We start from the raw sequence: 19,237 nt of genomic DNA on the forward strand, positions 1-19,237 counted from the left end.
CTAGGAAAAACCCAGGCCCCTTCTATTTTGTTTTTTTATAGACTCTATAGGCCTGTGACAACCTTGAAGATTTTTCCCCAGGCCCTTAGATGGAACAAAACCTTGTCTTTTCATCATACTTTTACTAGCCTCTGAATAATCACTAGTTAGCTTAAGTTTCAATTGATGTTGGATGTTACGGCCCCACAAATTAATGGGGATTTCAACCACGAAGGGTTGAATCGTGCCTTGTTGGTCCTCCATTTTCCAGACCAGCTCTTTGGCACTCATGTATGGCGTGTGAGCGTAGCCCAGCCCTTGTAAGGATTGAGATGACTGTTGCAATGGCCAGCACTTAGGCCAGGCTTGCAGCTGGATGATACTCCGGTCTGCCCCAGTATCCACCAATCTGGAGAATATCTTTCCCTCTATCATTAAATCCAACATGGGCCTCTGATCCGGTTCCATAGATAGACAGGCAAGGTCCACTCCAGTGGAGCCCAACCCCCTGTCATTCCTTTCCTTAAGATGCGCAGGAAAGGTCTCATGTCTCATGCTTAGATGGTAGTATAAGCAGTTGGGCAATCCTGTCCCCTGGCGCAATAGAAATCACGCCACAGGAAGAATGACACAGGATCTTAATCACTCCAGTATAATCGGAATCAATGACTCCTGGAAAGACAATCAAGCCTTTCATAGTGGATGAGGATCGCCCTAAGACAATCCCCATTGTTTCTTTTTCTAATGGGCCATTCATGTCAGAATCAACCACCTGAATTCCCATCTCCTGGGTTAATACCAGTCCGGTGGAGGCACGGAGGTCCAACCCTGCTGAGCCTGAGGTTGCTCAGCGGATACAGTCGGGTTGGGAATGATGGTCTGCTGCAGTGCCCCATAAATTTTCGGGCCCTGGGGACAGGGGGCCCCTCAACCTGTTTTTTGACTCCTGGCCACCGAGCTGTACAACGGGCTGCCCATTGATGTCCTTAAGAGACCGGCATTCACTGGCCCAATGCTTCCCTCTCTTACATCTTGGGCAAAGGTATATCTATGGTATATCTAGCTGTAACTCCATAGGTTCGAACTGCTTCCACTAAATCCTTTAACTGTTTATAAGATACAGGCTCATAATATCTCTCATTAGTCTGCAGGTCCTCAAAAACTGGAAATGTAGACGCTAGATGTGCCCATGTATCTCTTTTAATAAAATGGCATCCCTCTCCCACTTGTGAATAGGATGGAGGCACAGGGGGCGGAAGTGGTTCCCGAGGCGCCAATGGGCCCATACCCACCCCTGCTGACGCATTATGTGCGGGGGGGGGGGGGGGGGGGGGGGGGGGGGGGGGGTCCTCCACCCATATCTTTCCTCCTCATAGCCAGCGGCGGCTTCCTCCAGTTCTTCCTCCTCCTGAGGGTCTAACTCCTCCTCAGACCGATCCAGGCCCGCAAATTCCTCGAGCACTGGATAGAGGGGACCTCCCCTCTTTTCATTTGCCTCCCCTTTAGGGAGGACTGCATCAGGATCCTTTTCTTTTACCTTTTACCTTTTCTTTTGTTTTTACCTTTTCCCTTTTTCTTTTAGGCCTATCCAAGTTTTTTCCCTTTGAATCTGATTTTAAAAGACTGTCCTGGTGTTTAACCAGGGCTCTCTGCCCTTCTCTCGGAACGTCCATGTTGTTTTCCTCCCTGAGGCCGCGGCCGGACTGACGGCAGCACAACCAGAAACAGCAGGCTAGGACAAACACCACAAACGCCAAGAACACGAGACCAAACACCCAAGGATCAACTCCTGCAAACAGCATACTTGGGGAGACTGAAATCAGCATACTGGGAGAAACTTACCGACATCACCACTCCGCGTGTTGAGTTCTGAATCCTCTTTGGCCCCTCGCCTGGCAACCAAAGATCCTGGGGTTTCGGCACCAGCTGCGGCAGACTTCTCAACCAGCGAGAAAGAACAACCACCACACGAGGATTCTTCTCAGATCACGCTTTATTGGAGTGCCCTTGGTTGAGAGAGAGCATGAAGCGAAGGGGCCCGAGAGCACAAGGCAGCTGCTTATATATGGAAATGGCACACGGGTCGCCCTGTGATTGGCTGCCACCAACAGCTGACACCAGACTGCATCGGGATAGGCCCAGGGACCCTTATCCACCGCACATGCGGAAGCGGGGGACACACAGCTCTCAAAGGCTTAGCCAAATATGGAGTTGTTTATTTCCAACAAGACAGGATGTCGGCGCCATCTTGTAATGGCGATCTTGTCCGGCTCCCTGCACACAGACAGGAAGCAGAGAGCACGGAGAGCTGGCGCTCAGCGCACTTTCTCCTTTTATTCAATCCAGCTGCGTCAGGTGTCTTCCCACCTCAGCTAACACAGTCCAGAGCTTGTCACGAGCTTGCCCAGAGGTTGACTCCTGGGTTATTCGAGATGCTGTCTACTTGATCAACTTGATCAATACAAGCACCTGGGTATACAAGAGTAGAGCTGTGTTCTGCAGGAAGAGAAACCACTGTCATTATCACCATCAGCGAGTGTCCTTGTCCCTTTCCTCCCCTGCTAAGCTAATGGGTTTATCTGAAAAGAAGCTGGTGGCAGGGAATGCTCTTAAGACACATGTTATTCTGTGTCCTCATTGTTCCCAGCTCGAGTTGTCACTTTGGCCTAAGGATTCTGTGTTTCTGACAAAAAAAAAATTGTATTCAACTTTACATCTTATGATTCTATCAGAGGCAGAAAGAGAAACGGGCAGCAGTCACAGAGTCCACACAAGATAAGAGGTATCTGCCTGGGGACCATAGCAGGGACCTCTGATCCTTAGTCCCCAGAATTCAGCAGGGCAGAACCATTGCAGAGCCCTGCCCATTCTTAGTTACAAGAGTTTTTCTGGGGACTGGAGAGATGACTCAGTGGTTAATATCATTGGCTGCCCTTCCAGAGGTCCTGAGTTCAATTCCCAGCAACTACCGGGCTCACAACTATCTGTAATGAGATCTGGTGCCCTTTTCTACCACCCTGGCAAAAACTGTACACTTAATAGATAATAAATCTTTAAAAAGAGAGAAAGAAAGTTCTTCTGTCACCCATGGACTGGCCCAAGTGCTACTGGTGATGGGCACATTGTACCAAGGACAAAGCTGCCCCAGGCAAAGGGCAGCCAGAGGCCAGTACTAATGAGATGAAGGCTTAAGAACAGATTTTAATTTTCCTATTTAAAAAAAATGAGTTCTTAGTTCTTACCCAAACAGCTCATCCTTTAGGGTAAGACTTGCAAAAGCATCAGCCAGTAGACTGGGGTGGGAAGTGGCTATGTTTAGGCAGCTATGTATTTGCTGCCTGTTCAAAATGAGGCAGACTCCAACAGTATACCACCCATTACCTCTGAAGAAAACCTACAGAGACTGTAGTGTGCAGCCTCCACCAGTGTCCAACATAATCAGCTCAGCTTGAGATGTTGCTCCAAGTATCAAGGCAATTTGAAACCACAGACCCCTGGCCCTAAGAAGAGTAGGCTGAGAATGGGAGAGGCACCTGGACAAAACCACCGCTGTGATTTGGGATTTTTTTTAATGCCCCAAATTCCCATTAAAAAGCTAGACAGTGAATGATCACAGATGTGAGTGTGTGTGTGTGTGTGTGTGTGTGTGTGTGTGTGTGTTAGAGCACAGGGGCAGCAGTGAGAAAGGGGGCCATACATGGACTATACAGAAATCTCTACAATGTCAAGCTGATCAAATTTTAGAAAGCCAAGGTCATTGATGACTTTGACCCTACAGGAAGGAAGGAGAGAACCCCGAGCAGGTAGAGAGGGCCAGCAGTTCAAAGTCACCTTTTACTAGGTGGTAAGATTGAGGCCAGCCTAGGCTACATGAGGCCCTGAAGAAAAGATAGGGAAGGAAAGCAGAGGAGAGAAAAGAGGAGGGAGGGAAAGAAGGGAGGGAGGGAGGAAGGAAGGAAGGAAGGAAGGAAGGGAAAAAGAGGACATTGCTAAGCATAACCTAGCTTAGTGTTGTTAATGTGCTTACACTTTGCCTGCGCAAGGGCCTGAGTGTGACCTTCAGAACCCATATAAAATAGCCTGGGTATGTTACTAAACACCTATAATTCTAGTCCAGGAAAGGGACGACAGCAAACCCCTGGGGCTCCCTGTGCACCACCCTAGCCCCTTGATGAAATCCAGACTAATGAGAGACAGTGGATGGTACCCAGGGAGGAATGACACCCACAGACCTCTGCCCTCCACATGCATGCACACACATGTGCACACCCACCTGCATTCACACATGCAGTATGCACACATACACAAAAGAATTTTGAAATGTGTTTTTATTTAATTCTATGACAACTCCCTCCCAGTCTTCTTCTAAAAGACCAAGTCATCATTCCCTGTTGTCTAGATGCAATGAAATGTCATACTGTGCCCTAGAAATAAAGTTTACGTGTTGAATAACAATAAGAATTATTTTAAATCAGGATGGTTAAAACATTAAAATTGGGGGCTGGAGAGATGGCTCAGAGGTTAAGAGCACTGGCTGCTCTTCCAGAGGTCCTGAGTTCAATTCCCAGCAACCACATGGTGGCTCACAACCATCTGTAATGAGATCTAGTGCCCTCTTCTGGCTTGTAAGTATACATGCAAGCAGAACACTGTATATGCAGTAAATAAAGATTTAAAAAAAAAAACACATTAAAATTATCCAGGAGAACCATGATTGCTGGTATTTCTTTATAATAGAAACCAGGAGGAAAGAACTGGCCCCTTCTCTTTAGAGATTAAACATAACTGTATAACATCTAACAACTCACCATGAAACTGCTGTAACAAATAAGACACGTGGACAGGGGCCTCAGATTACATTAGTAATCCAGAATAAGAGTAGCTCCAAGTCCAAGGCCACCCCTCACCTTCCATCATCAACCATGTGCTGATGGGGATGTTTGAGGTCAGAGTCTTGTCCACCACACTGCAGCTCTCTCACACACCAGCTTTAAATAAAAGGTAATAGATGTTCACTATGAAAGCCCCAAATACTATAGAAAACCTTGGGAAATGTGCTTTCCCTCCTAACTCCACAGACAACCCTAGAAGTAGCCGACCCAGCAGTTCAGTGAGTACAGCTTCAGATTTGCTTTGTGCAGTAGAAACACGTTTCTGAACCATCACAATTATGCATTGGGTATAACTTCTTAAAACATAACATTATGTCCGAATATCCTTTCATGTGAGTATATATTACTTTGGGCTCTCTTCTTAATAAGTACTGTCTTCTAATATATGCATGTAGATAATTTATTGAACCTGGATCCCATGGGCTGACAGGCCAGTTCCAGGTGTGTGTGTGTGTGTGTGTATGTGTGTGTGAGAGAGAGAGACAGAGACAGAGACAGAGAGAGACTGACAGATACAAAGGAAGAAAGGTGATAATTGAGAGACAGGGAAAGAATGGAGGAGAGGGCACGCTTGGGCCACAGTGTTCATATGGAGATGAGAGGACAAGTTGTATCTGTGAGTCTTAATGGATGGAAGGAAGTGCACAAAGGCCAGAGACTCAAGTTTCACAGTTTGAGTATCCCTTACCACAGGGACTCTAGGTTCTCCTTCTACCTTGTATATCCTGGGGACTGAACTCAGATCCTCCTGTTGGACCTTGGAGTCCAATTACTGAGGAGGAGTTGCCCCAAGAAAATACTCTCACACCACAGTTGATGTAAGAGCAAGAGGATTTAATTAATTCTGTCACGACAGGGTCTTTCAGCATTCGAGGAGCCAGAAAGACCCCCACATAGCTGGTACAGGCTACTTTTAAAGCAAAAAGTCACAGAAACAAGAGGGGAGTCTGGGGGTTGTTTTTCATCCTAACTGTATCTGAGGAACTGAGTCAATATTCCTTGACCAAGGCCGAGGAAGTGAGTCAACATCTAAGGGTTATCTTGTGCCAATTCCAATAACTAAGGTCTATCTGGAGAATATCCACAGGACACAGGGAGATGGAAAATCCCCAACATTCTAGTGCATGCATGTGAAGTTGTTAGGTCTTTGGTTCACAGGGGAGGGGGGTAAGCACTAAGACTGAGAGGCCTCAGAAATGGCCTCAAAGTTGTCAGAAATGGCTTCAGAGTTATTCTAGAGTTTTACACTCCCTGGGTGGGAGAATATTGGCATCCCATTGAACCCCCTCCGTGTCTCACACAACAGAACCAGACTATGACTCACCAGAAGGCCTTCATAGACGCTTGCTGCGTATCTCAGTATGGCACTTCACTCTGATAGCCTGAAAACTGAAGGCAGCCTCAGAGCTTTGGAACATCTCAGAGCAGAAGCAGCTCCTCAGCCCTGGAGTTCAGGAGTGAAAGTTCATCTCTAAAATTTGAGTGGGTTGTCTGAATCTCGCTGGGGCCTCCAGAAAATGTTAATCCCAATAGCAAGAATAAGATCACTACTGTAATGGTCTGTCCTGTCCCTTTAAGAGTACAAGCAATGCCTACTCCCTCCCCCCTCCCTGTCCTCTGAGGCAATCTGGTCTTCAGATTCCAGCCTGAGTCTTTTCCTTTCTCTCTCTCTCTCCCCATCTCTCTCTCTGCTTCTGTCTCTCATTTCTCCCCACTTCTCTCCTTCCCCTCTGTTTTCGCTCTCTCTCTGTCCCTCTCTCTCTGTTCTTTCCCCTTACCCCCTTCCCTTCCATAGCCCACTAAATAAATATCCAACTTCACTCTGCATGGCATACCTAACCATTTGGGCCTTTCACCTGCCCCGTGGCTTCCTGCCTGGGACCCAGCTGCCTTTGTGGCCTGCCATGGTCTTGGCTACTGCCTACCACTGCTCAGAGACCTGCAGCATGGCCTCATGGCCCACTGCCCATTGCCACCACTTGAGGACCTGCAGCATTTCTGCCTCTGTGCCCCTTGGGGTCCACAGCATTTTACTTAAACCATTACAACTACCACAATTTGAGTCAAATTCAAAGCAAGCTTGATTTTTTAGGGGCTGCACCAAAGAGCTGGCCAGCAACTGCCTCCTAAGTCGGGTTAAAGAGAGAAGTTCTGAATCCACGTCTTGGGCCCTTTTAAATCATGAATAGTTTTACAGAAAGGAAAAAATGGGCAATAAAAAAATACCAAAAAAAAAGCCATATGATCACCAACCATGTGATTAGAAAGGTCAGGAAGGGTCAGGGTAGTCTCAGAAATAAATTAAGGTCATGACTTGGGAAAGGTCAGGTTTCAGGAAACAGAGCTAGCTACTCAACTCTCACAGTAAATAGAAACTTATTTTTAAAAATACAGCATAATGAGTCCTGCCTTTAAAATGAAGTCAGGTAGGTTTCTCGCTCTCACCACCCATCTCAAGTTACCTCACCTAAGGAAGCTTGCTCTGACAGTGAAGACTTCTATCCAAGGAACATCTGTCATGCATGGATGGACATGCAGTTAGCTTAGAGCCTAGCAGCATGCTAATGTACAACCAGGAGGTAAATAATTGTAGGAGTGCAGGCTGTGGCATCCCACTGGAACAACCTGTAGTATTTTGCTGACTCTCCTTCTTCTGAAAAAGGTTAACCTAAAATCTGCTCTCACAGCCTGTCTGCACCTTGACAAAATGACTCCCAGGAGCACGTGCGTATCTAACTGATGCTCTGTGTCTACTGCTTTACAGGGGCCTATAACAGACTCCTGCCCTACATTCTCATGGGCAGTCTGACGGTCCTGATTGGAATCATCACGCTTTTTTTCCCTGAAAGTTTGGGAGTGGCTCTACCAGAGAACTTAGACCAGATGCAGAAAGTGAGAGGGTAAGTAGCAAAATTGGAAGAATAAACGTGGGAGAATATCGAACATGGTCTGGAAAAGAGGAGCTCTGAGTGGAGATTAGCAGAGGGGCACTGAGGAATATTGGCATGGCAACGGTGGAGGGATAGAGACCAGTGGGGCAGGAGAGAACAAAGCCCAAGAAAATAAAAGATCTGGCCTCATTATATAGTGTATATATAAGTATACATATATAATATATGAGAAGATTTTAAATGTTAAGACAACTAGTGTTCTTATTAGTATATTAGTATATTGCTTCACACCAAAGATTGTGTGTATTGAGCTGTTTCTAAAAGATGTTTATTTTCCTTAAGAGTTAAAAAAAAAGAGTCATTGCTTTCAGAAAAAAAGTCAATAAAGATACCACAATTGTTTGGGAAAAATAAAATAAAAGAATTCAGAATATGATTTAAAGCAAACTAACCAACCACATATCAACTTAAAATCCTTTGGGAAGAACAGGGCACACACCTTTAGTCCAAGCTTCAAGGGAAGAGTAAGGTAGGAGGGTCACATGAATACAGGAGTTGAAGACCAGCCTGGATCAAATGATGAACCCCCTCAGTATCCATTCATCCATATATACATGCATACATACATATGTAAAAATAATCAGAATTTTTAAAGAAAAAATTAAATCCTCTCAATACATCAAGATAAATTCTAGAAAGAAAAAATATTTAGGACTAAAAATACAAAATCATGAATCTACAAGAACAAAACAATTTATGTAAATGTGAACTGAGCAAAGAGGGGGAGACAAGATCAAGAGCTAAAGGTCATCTTACACACTGAGACCCTGGCCCCACACCAAACAACCAACAAAAAACAGCAAAATCAAAGCTGATAAGCAGGGGAAAATATATAAAGCACAAATGTAGACAGAGGCTGATGTCCCAAGTTCTGCAGTCGTGGGGAAGAGGTTTGCCAGCAAAGGACAGGAAATGGCTGCTTAGAGAAGGTAAAATTTAACTGTGCAGCACACATGAAAATCAATCTATTCATCATATGTATAAAGAAATAGAGGAGCCTGTGAGATGGCACAGAGGGTGAGGGTGCTGACCACCAAGACTGAGCACCTGAGCTCTGTTCCTTGATCCGAGAGTGGAAGGAGAGATTTGAGTTCTTCCAGTTATCACTGTAGTGAATACCGTTTTGACGCTGTGCTCAAATGCTGTGACTAAGAACAGCTTACAAAGGAAGAGTTATATTTTGGCTTAGGTTCTCCATGAGGTTGCCCATCACAGTAAGAGGCATGGCAACAGGAGCAGTAAGCTAGCTGATCACGTGTCATCTGCACACAGGAAGCAGTGCACTGCTCCCCTGACAGCAGAGGCAGGCCATGGTTCAGGAGCTCCCCAGACCCCACTGGATGCAGATTCTCCATCCTGTGCGCTTGATTGATCACTCTATCCCCACCCTGCCCTTCTCTGCAGAGGCTGAGAGAGCAAAGCCACAAAGGTCTGTGCTCTTAGATGAAGGCTTCTTCCTTCTGGCAGCCTGTCCCCATGCTGGGCTAGCTAAGCGCTCCTCATAGAACTCAGAAAACCACAAGAGATTCGGGAGCTCCGTGCCAGGACCCAGAGGCAAGGGTCAAACAGGCTTAAAGCTCAGCGGCTAAATGGATAAACTGAGACTCTGAGCTGCATCGGCCTGGCTCCAAATTCCCAACTTATGGCGTAAATTAACTAATGGGGAAAGTATTTGTCTTCTCAGCCGTCGGCCTTCCCATTTATTACATGGGAATATTTATGTGACTGCCTGGGGGTTCTGTGAGATAAAGTGTTAGCTGTGGCAGACCATAATAAAGCTAAGTCCGTATGTGTAGATACTGGTCTGTCACAAATTTGTACAGGTGCTTGTGTTGATAATTCATCTAATCATTCTGATTCCTCAGTATAATCCTTCAGTATTGCCATGAACTTCCTGCTGCCCTTCAATCCTTTCTTCATGGAAACTGGAGAGCTTAGATTCTAGGTTTTGTGTTTAATCAAGAAAGTAGCTCAAATAAATCCTAAGTCATGAGGTCTGCACCTGTTAGGTTCTTTAGTTAGAATTCACAGGTTTTTCCCTGGTCGAATGGGGAAATGCTTTCTGATGTCAGTCTGGTGTTTTAAGGAGAAGAGTCCTGTTTAATTTTCTTCTGCCATTGTTTTCTTTCCAGATTCAGATGTGGGGAAAAAACCAGCAGCTTCTGTGGACAGAGAAGAAAACCCCAAGGTTCTGATCACTGCATTCTAATAAGGGGTCCCCCACACCTGGCAACCTGAGACACAGACGTGAGATGGCCCGGGGGGTAATGGAACACACCTGTAATCCCAGCGTGTAGAGGAGGGCAGGAGGATCAGGAATTCAAGGTCATCCTTGGCTATGTCAGGAGTGCCATTTTTGACCATAATAAAGGCTATAAAAGAAATACTTCTATTCAGGTCTCCGTCATTGTTTCTATTTTCTTTGTGTTGCGGTGAACCTATAGCCCCAGCGGGCTCAGCGGGAACTTCTTCACCACTGAACTACACTCCCAGTTAGGCCTTAGGAAACAAACGGACAGAATTTGAAGACTGCAAAACTCTGGCCCTGAGGTGACTTAGGTCACTAGCCCAGCCTGGTGCCCACCACTGGTACTAAGTTTGAGGAAGCTGTGTCTAGTCACTTTCTGAATGTTTCACACCTTAGAGCACTCACCTCTACTCTTGGCCAGACCCAGCCAAGCTGGTTCTGCAGGGGTGGATGACCTTATCACCAAGGTGATATTTAGCAGACTGCTTAATAGGTTGCAAAAAAAAAAAAAAAAAAAAATACAGGGACTTGAACTATTACCCAGTGTCTCTGCCTACGTTGGCATGGAAAAGTCTAAAACCTGATCCTGTGAACCTTGAGCCTAGATTCTGCCAGCACTGGGTGCTGCAAGCTTCCCATTCAAACCTCTGAGCCATCTCAGAGGCAGTGAGTGGCTCAGTCCTTTAATCCCAGCACTAAGGAGGCAGAGACAAGTGGATCTCTGAGTTTGAGGCCAGCCTGATCTACAGAATGAGTTCCAGGATATCCAGGGTTACACAGAGAAACCCTGACTAGAAAAATAAAAAAACAAAGCAAACAAACAAAAAACTCTCATGGCGATTCCCCCCTGAGCCTCCCCCCACCGCCCTCTCCCCTGCTATCCACCAGTCCTCCACACTGCTCTGCCTTCCCAACTCCGCTGCCCTGTTTAGGGGCACCCACCCTTAGTTGATTTCCACATCTCCTCATTGCTAGGTTTCGGAGTGGGGGTTCACGAGGGACACTGAGATGTATTATGGGAAATAAGGAGTATACTGGAGGATTTATTGATACTGTGAACAGGAAGTGTGGCAGGGACTCAGAAGAGAGTTCACCACCTGCCCCACTCCACCCCTGCCTCAGAGACAGCATGGCAGGATCTCTGATGAAGGTCACAAATGGGGTGTCTTTTTATAGTTTTCTGAGGCTGGAGGACGTTTCATAGCTTAAGTTTGTAGCCACACTCTTGGATTCATAGAGGGCAGGGGCTGGGGAGCAGGATATGTGGCCACCAGTACCCCCTTTGATGCTAACTCACTTCCCAGCTGAGAGAGCCTGGCACCAAGACCTCTAAGGACGCACAGACAGTGTCTCAGAAGGTGCATGTAGGTATCCTGTTGAGTGTAAGGACCTTCAGTTGGCTCAGAACACCTCAAGACCAAGTTCTCGGCACAGAGGAGATTTATGTGTCCCAAAAGGACACACAGGACAAAGACAGAGACAGGAGCTAGAGTGGGAGGAAGAAACAGGGGAGAAGGGGAGGGAATATTTGTACCAGAGGGATAAAGAACTGCTTCTGGATAGAGAAGAGACAGACATGGGCCATAGGCAAATGGCAGTTTATAAAGGTAAAAAGGGAAACCCTGTGTTAGGGTGAGGCATTTAATTTTGATTGGACAGGTTAGTTAGAGTAGTCACAAAAGGGCTTCTGATTGCTGGACTTCAATACTTTGATAGCTGGACCTTAATAGTCAGCCTCAGGAGAAGGAAGAGGCCGAATAAGGGAATAGACCTTGGTGGATAGCTTTAGGAATGTAATCTGAATCCTTTGCTTTTTAGCAAAGCAGAGGAAATGGGGGAGGAAGGCAAGGCCTGCCAGAGCCGTGTTTGCCGTGCTCAGGCAGGCTAGAGTCCCCTCACTGGGGCTGAAGCAGACGGTGTGGCTGAGTAGAGGCTAGGATCTAATGTGACATTCTTACCCCTGCCCTTGCCTTCCCAGGCCTGGCTTCCCCTTGATGCCCCCTTCCTTCTGAACCCTCCCAGGAAACTGCTTGTCTCCCACCTGCCAGGAGCTTGAGAGCTGGGCAAGGCCTCTTGCACCATCTCTAACCATCTCCAGCTTTTCTGTGTAACATACCTCAGCTGGACAACAGCCAGCCTAGTTATATGCCCACATTCTGGGAACTCTGCAGGAGCCTGAACAATCAGTCCCTCGCCTTGGTGTCACAGTTCTCAAAGACAGGGCCACACCCAGACTCCGTGAGTCTCAACCACTCCACCCCCTCTATGAACTTTGTTTTCCTTCCATCCAAGCTTATTCTGTCCCCCAAACTTCCTAATCTGACTTCTAAAATCCAAGTCCAAAATAAACCGGCCGGTTTCCCCTCCAGCCCAGGCTGAAGCTGAATTGAGATGTGGCCGGGATGGTAGCTGATTGCTGGGAGAGACACTCTGGGTTGTGACTGGAAATGCCAGTCTGCGCAGACACCAAGTCACAAAGTTGTGGGATTTCCTTTACTGATTTAGGGTGGGAGGGACGTGAACAAATGGCTGGACTTGGGACTTTGAAATTCAGGTGAGCAGGGTGATAATACAATGGAGGAACTAAGGTTTATTGACACAAAGGATCATGGGCTGCAGATTGAAGAGAACAGGAAGTAAAGCATGACGTGAGTCAAATTTGCTATGTTCATCTGTCTGTGTGTGTGAGAGAGTGTGTGTGTGAGTGTGTGAGAGAGTTGTGGGTGTGTGTGTGAGTGTGTGTGTTTGTGGTATGTGTTTGAGTATGTGTGTGAGAGAGTGTGGGTGTGAGTGTGTGTGTGTGTGCACGCATGTGCGTGCACACACACGCACACTCAAGCATGCACATGCACCCATGCCCTGCTTGTGGGTGCCAGAGCTCAATGCCTTCTCAAATGCTCTCCGCCTTATTTTTATTAGCATATTTGATGGGATCTCTGCAGGTGTCAGGCAGAGAACCTCAAAGAGGTGGAAGTGAAAATCAACCTGCAATAAGATTTTGGGGAGTCTGATATCACGCAGTTTATTCCCAACAAACTTAAGCCCCATATAATTTAGCGGGTGGGAGTGGGGATGTTTCTGGAATTATTCTGTTATAGAATCCCGTTGCTCAGGAAGCATAATCACATTGACACTCAACCCAGGGTGCATGCCATGTCCTTCAAAAAGATGGGTTCTAGAGATAGGCTACCTGTACTAGTTAAAGGCCTAAGGAAGGGTCTGGCCTGTTCTCAGCCAAACAGATAGCATAGAGGTCATTTGGGCCATTAGTCACCTCCGGTCCTGGTTGTGGGGGCTTAGGGATCCCCTGGCTGTAAGGGTCATTTAGATTACTAGTCACCTCCGGTCCTGATTGTGGGAGCTTGATATGGCCTGGCCCAACAGATACACAGATCACTAGGCAGTTAATCACTTCCAATTCCCAGCTTTCTGGATGGAAGAACAGGTTTGCTACATCTTTCCCATTGGAAAAACAAGCCTGTTTTAACAGGTGCTTAACTGGAGATCTGTGGGCACAAGGACCTTCATGATATGCTCCCAACACAGATTGTTTTATTTATTTTTATTTATTCTTTGAGAATTTTATACATGTATACAATATATTTTTGCCAAATTTGCCCCTAGCCTCCTCCTTCTACTCATATGGATCTCCCCCATCCCCCTCCAACACTTCATGTCCTCTTTTATTTTTTAATAACACACCAAGTCCATCTAGTACTTCCCACATAAGCATAGATTCTAGGCCATCCGCTGGAACAAGCTCAACTTCCAAGGCACCGCACCCCTAAAGAATGGCTGTCTCCATGAGCAGCTAGCAGCCCTCCATAGCTCCTCAGCTAGGTCCACTTGGAGTTCATTGACTTGGCTAGACTGGCTGGCCAGCAGCCCCGGACATCCTCTTGTCTCTACCCTTCTGTCATTGAAATTAAAGGTAAGGGCAACTGCATCCAGCTTGCTTTTGTTTTTGTTTAATGTGGGCACTAAGGCTAGATCTCCTATCCTCATCCCTGCACAGTGATAACTTTACCAACTGAGTCATCTTCTCAGCTCCACACTGGCCTTCTTTGTCATTGCTGGAGTTATGAGCCTGTGGCAGTGTACAGTATCTGGCAATCCTATCAAGAAAGACATGATGTTCCTCCACTGAAGATTTTTTTTAAGTGACCTGAAAGGCTGTAACTTATCTTCAATTACATAGTGAGTTCCAGACTAGCATGGACTGCAGAAGAAGAAGAAGAAGAAGAAGAAGAAGAAGAAGAAGAAGAAGAAGAAGAAGAAGAAGAAGAAGAAGAAGAAGGAAAAGGAGGAGGGGGAAGGAGGAGAGGAGGGAGGAGAGAGGTGGGGAAGAAGAGGGGGGGGAGGTGTGAGAGGAAGGAGTCAGGAAAGGAGGAGGGAAAAGAAGAGGAGGAAAGAATGTTCCATTCCTGTGTTTTGTTCTTTGCAGGCTTTCTTTTGATAGTCTCTGGGTGGTGTCTGTCCACACAGGCAAGGGTGGGTCTTTACTTGGTGTACTGATTCAAATTCTTTCTGGTTTCTTCTAGAACAAACCCTCACAGAAACACCTGGGCATAATATTCCACCCGCTACCTAGACATTCTTCCCAGGGAGGGAGACACATAAAACTGATTTCACACAGAGTTCTAACTGAACCTGCCACATACTGACTGCTAACTCTAGAAGCTGAGTAGACACTTCACTTCTCAGCAAAGGGCTCATCTTTAGTCCCACCCCTCAGGAGGCAGAGGAAGGCAGGCAGATCCCTGAGTTCAAGGCTGTCCATTGTATGAAGAGAGTTCCAGACCAGCCAGAGCTGCATGGTGAGACCCTAGAATAAACAAACAAACAAATTAAAACCCTGCAGAAACAGGTGCTGAAGAGATGGCTCAGAGAGGTTACAGACATATGCCTCTCTTCCTGAGGACCCAAGTTCAGTTCCCAGCACCGCATCAGGTGGCTCACAACCACCTGTAACTCCAGCTCTAGGGAATCTGGTACCTCTGGCCTCCTAGGACACCTGAACCCACGTGCATATATCCACACACAGACACAAATATATATGATTTAAAAAGAGTAAAAACAAATTTAAAATTATAAAATTAAACCTTAAACAAGCAAACACCAGAAGATAACTTTGCTGATATGGGTGTAAGGAATCGGAATCTTTGAAGTTGCTTACAAGAATGTCAAAACTACAGTTACCCCCCTACAAACATGAGAGAGAGAGAAAGAGAGAAAACATAGGTTTGGGGATATAGCTTAGTGGTAGAGGGATTTCCTAATATACACAAGGCTTATTAGGTTTGATATTCAGAACCACCAAAAAAATAAAATTCAGGTTTTGGTGGCACACGCCTTTAATTCCAGCGTTCAGGAGGAAGAGGCAGGCAGATGTCTGAGTTTGAGACCAGCCTTGTCTACAGAGTGAGTTCCAGGACAACTAAAGCTACACAGAAAAACCCTGTTTTGACAAGCAAACAAGCAAACAAAAAAAAAATGGCATTCCCACATGACCCAGCAATTCCATATCTAGACATATACCCAAAAGATCAAAAGAGCCAGAAGCTGGGGAAATAGCTCAGTGCTCAAAGTGCTTGCTGTTCAAGAAAAGGGACCAGAAATGCTAGGGGGTGATGTCGCACCCCATAATTCCAGGTCAGAAGGCAGAGAGTCACTGTTCAACTGCTGTAAACAGACACCATGACCAAGGCAACTTATAAAGCAGTGGTTCTCAGCCTTCCTAATGCTGTGACCTTTCAGTACAGACCCCCCCCCAACCATAAAAATATTTTAATTGCTGCTTTGTCACTGTGATTTTGCTATGTTTTGAATCATAGCGTAAATCCTTTTGGAGCCCCACAGGCTGAGAACTGCTGTTACACAAGGAAGCATTTAGTTGGGGGATGGCTTACAGTTTTAGAGGCTTAGTCCATGACCATCGTGATGGGAAGCAGGAAGGCACAACACTGGAGCAGTAGCTGAGAGCTTTACGTCCTGATCTGCAGGCAGCTGGGAGAGAGAGAGAGAAAGAGAGAGAGAGAGAGAGAGAGAGAGAGAGAGAGAGAGAGAGAGAGCGCAATCCTCAAGGGAGACTTCCCCAGCCCCCTTCTGGTCTCTGGAGGGTCTTTGTCCCTGTGTGTGTGTCTGCTATATGTGTGTGCTTCCTCACCCCTAGTGAAAGCCTTTCTTTCACTGCTCATCCTATCTGATCCTGTTTACTGTGTTTGAGAATTTCCCTCAGTCTATCTGTTATGCTTGAGTTTTTCCTATCTTTTTATTCTTTAGCTGGCAGAGAACATGAACTGGATCAAGACCCCTAGACTAACCAGACCACCATTTTACACACACCCATCTGTGTTTCTATTTGATGGTGAGGATCAAACACAGGGCCTCGTCCATCCCAAGCACATGCTCTGTCTCTGGACTACACACCCAGCTCCCTAAATAGCTCCTATTTTGCCCACTTATCTCTTCTACAGATGCCACACTAGTCAGACCATAAGAAGCTCTTGCCTGTGTTCTACCAGAGCTTCCTGTCCAATAGACCTGTCTTCCTTCCTGTCAGTTCCTCAGCTCAAAAGCACCCTAAGAGCCTCCCAGTCAGGATAAAACACACACATATGCACACGCACGCACACACACACAAACACACACACGCACATGCACATGCGTGCACATACATCCTTGGAACTGTCTACAGGTACTCTTAGGTGGATTTCACCTCCCGTCCTCATGTGTGACCTATGTCCCATACCAGCTCACTTTGATTACTGTGTTTCTGTCACACCTCACATTTGTGACTCAAGACATTCCAGATATCCTCTGCCTTTCCAGTCAGTCCCCATGCTGTTCCTCTGGTTGGTAACATTCTTCCCGGGTCTTTACAGAGGCCATTTGTTTTCTTTCTTGCAGCTCAGCTCAGACATCACCTTCGAGAACAGTGTTCCCTGCCTGCTCACTCTCAAGTAGCCACCACCAGGTGCTTCCTACCTCAGCAGTCTCGTGCTCATTCTTGGTACCAACCACTCTGGGAAATTTCTCTTTATTCCCACCAGTGTATTGGAGGCCTCCCAAATGCAACTAAAGCGTGAGTGTCCAGAGAATGATTATCACACTTCTCACCCAATCCCCTGAGCCCGTGTTTGGCATGTACCAGCCTATTCATTCCTTACCTTTGCCAGGTGAGGAACCAGATTACATCAGTGAGCCAGTGTCCCCACAACAGACTCACCAAACTTTGAGGAAACTTATCTTTCTTTTTATTTATTTTTTTCCCTTTGTCTTATTTTGCTTTTCTGTACACATAAAAAAAAATCCCTATATAAATCATGGAGAAAAGAAGACAAGGTATGCCCGTGCTTTAGTGAAGAGAAATGGGAAGGCAAAAGGGTGAGCCTCATATGGAGGAGTAGGGCATGTCACTTAATGCTTAAATAGTCTCTGGAAAAACAAAAACAGAAAACAAAAAACTGGAGGCATCTCCACAGCCTTAGAGGAAGGCAGAGGTGGCCTTTTCAGTAAATTTTCTCCACTCAAGTGTCCAGAAGCGGGGAGAGGCAGCCACTCTTCTTCCCACTCCGGGTCACCTTCTTCCTTGTGTGGACACGTGCTGCAGGGCTCGGAAGGCAGAGATTCGCTTGCGGGTTAAAAGTCAGCATCTCCAGATGCACGTTGAATTCCTCCATCTCAGGCCCTCTGAGGAAAGAGGCTTTACCTCTGGAGGCCAGTCATCTTCTGGAGGCAATCCAATGAGAGCAAAGATTTTGCCTAACTGGCCAGCTTCGGAGTTTCCACAGAAGGGAGGTTTTCAGCAAAACATGTCTGCAAAGACACAGCTGTAGATTCTGGCTAAGACAAGGTCAGCCAGCCGGACTGCCCCGTTACTTGTCACCAGAATGTTCTCTGGTGTCAGGTCCCAGTGAACAATGCAATATGCATGAAGAAAATATGGGCTGCTTAGAAACTGACCCATCAGATCCCTGATGGTCTCAACCGGCAAGCCTGGTGGGGGTGCTTGTCGCGGTATGTCCTTAGATCCTGGTCAATATGCTCAAACACTAGGGTGACCTTGATGTCTGGATCAGTTCCTGCAAGTAGCTACAACAACATGCTCAAAGCCTCCTCAGTTAAGACCACCTCATGAGCTGTGCTAATGGAAAAGCTCCCTCTAGTTCATTCTCCATTAGGAACTCTCACACTCCTAAGCATCACAAAGTGGCCCTGATCTCAGGCCTTGTACATCATCCCATGGACACCAACATCAATTTCAGCCTCTGGTTCATATTGAAAGGTAGCCATTCTCAGAGCAGGGGATTGACTTATGCCCAACCAAGAGCTGTGGAGGTGGCCCTTTATCAGGCCGGGAGGGTGTCACACACTGGGGATCCGTCCTGGGTTGCTGAACACTATGGGCCAGACTACAGACACTATTTTTTTAAAAAAATAAAAATAATAAGGTCTCTTGATGTTTAGTTGGCCTTAAAGTAGCTGAATTTCTCCTCTGAGTGATCAGCACATACACTGAAAAACTGAATCTTCAGCACTACTGTTGACATCTTTCCTGTGTGTTCTAGAATCTGACAGCCTTTCTTCAAATGGTAAAGGGAAAATTTCACATTTCACGCAGAGCTAACCCAAAAGGAGTGAGCTGAAGTTACTACTGCTGTTAATACTATGGGGTTTTTCTCTTTTCTTTCTTTGTGCATGTGTGTTTGTGCATGAAAGTGTGTACGTGTGGTATGTGTGTGTGTATAGGGTGTATGTGTGTGTACATGTGGTATGTGTGTGTAGGGCGTATGTGTGTGTACATGTGGTATGTGTGTGTAGGGTGTATGTGTGTGTACATGTGGTATGTGTGTGTAGGGCGTGTGTGTGTACATGGGGTATGTTTGTGTGTGTACATAAGGTGTGGGGGTATGTGAGGTATGTGTGTGCTGGTCTATAGGCATAGTGTGTGTATGTATGTGGGGGGGTGCATGCATTTGAGTATGCATATTTGGAGTGTTCACATGCAGGAATTCAGGTGTCTCACTTTTCAGTGCATTTCCTTATGATAGGATCTTTTACCAAACCTGGATCTCATTTTTATGGCTAGACTGGAACCTGGATCCTGGGAGGCTCCGGGATCTACCTGCCTCTGCTGCCCCTCCCAGCACTGGGATTATAAACTT

The 19,237-nt window shown here is 46.3% G+C and overlaps 1 pseudogene; it reads right to left on the minus strand.

Moving 5' to 3' along the window:
* Nucleotides 1-17,649: 17,649 nt before the first annotated feature.
* LOC121456363 lies at nt 17,650-18,365 on the minus strand (annotated as a pseudogene).
* Nucleotides 18,366-19,237: the final 872 nt, after the last annotated feature.

This window comes from Microtus oregoni, unplaced genomic scaffold, assembly GCF_018167655.1.
Source record: "Microtus oregoni isolate MIOR12 unplaced genomic scaffold, Mior012 000015F_ref0000493, whole genome shotgun sequence".
Taxonomy (NCBI): Eukaryota; Metazoa; Chordata; class Mammalia; order Rodentia; family Cricetidae; genus Microtus; species Microtus oregoni.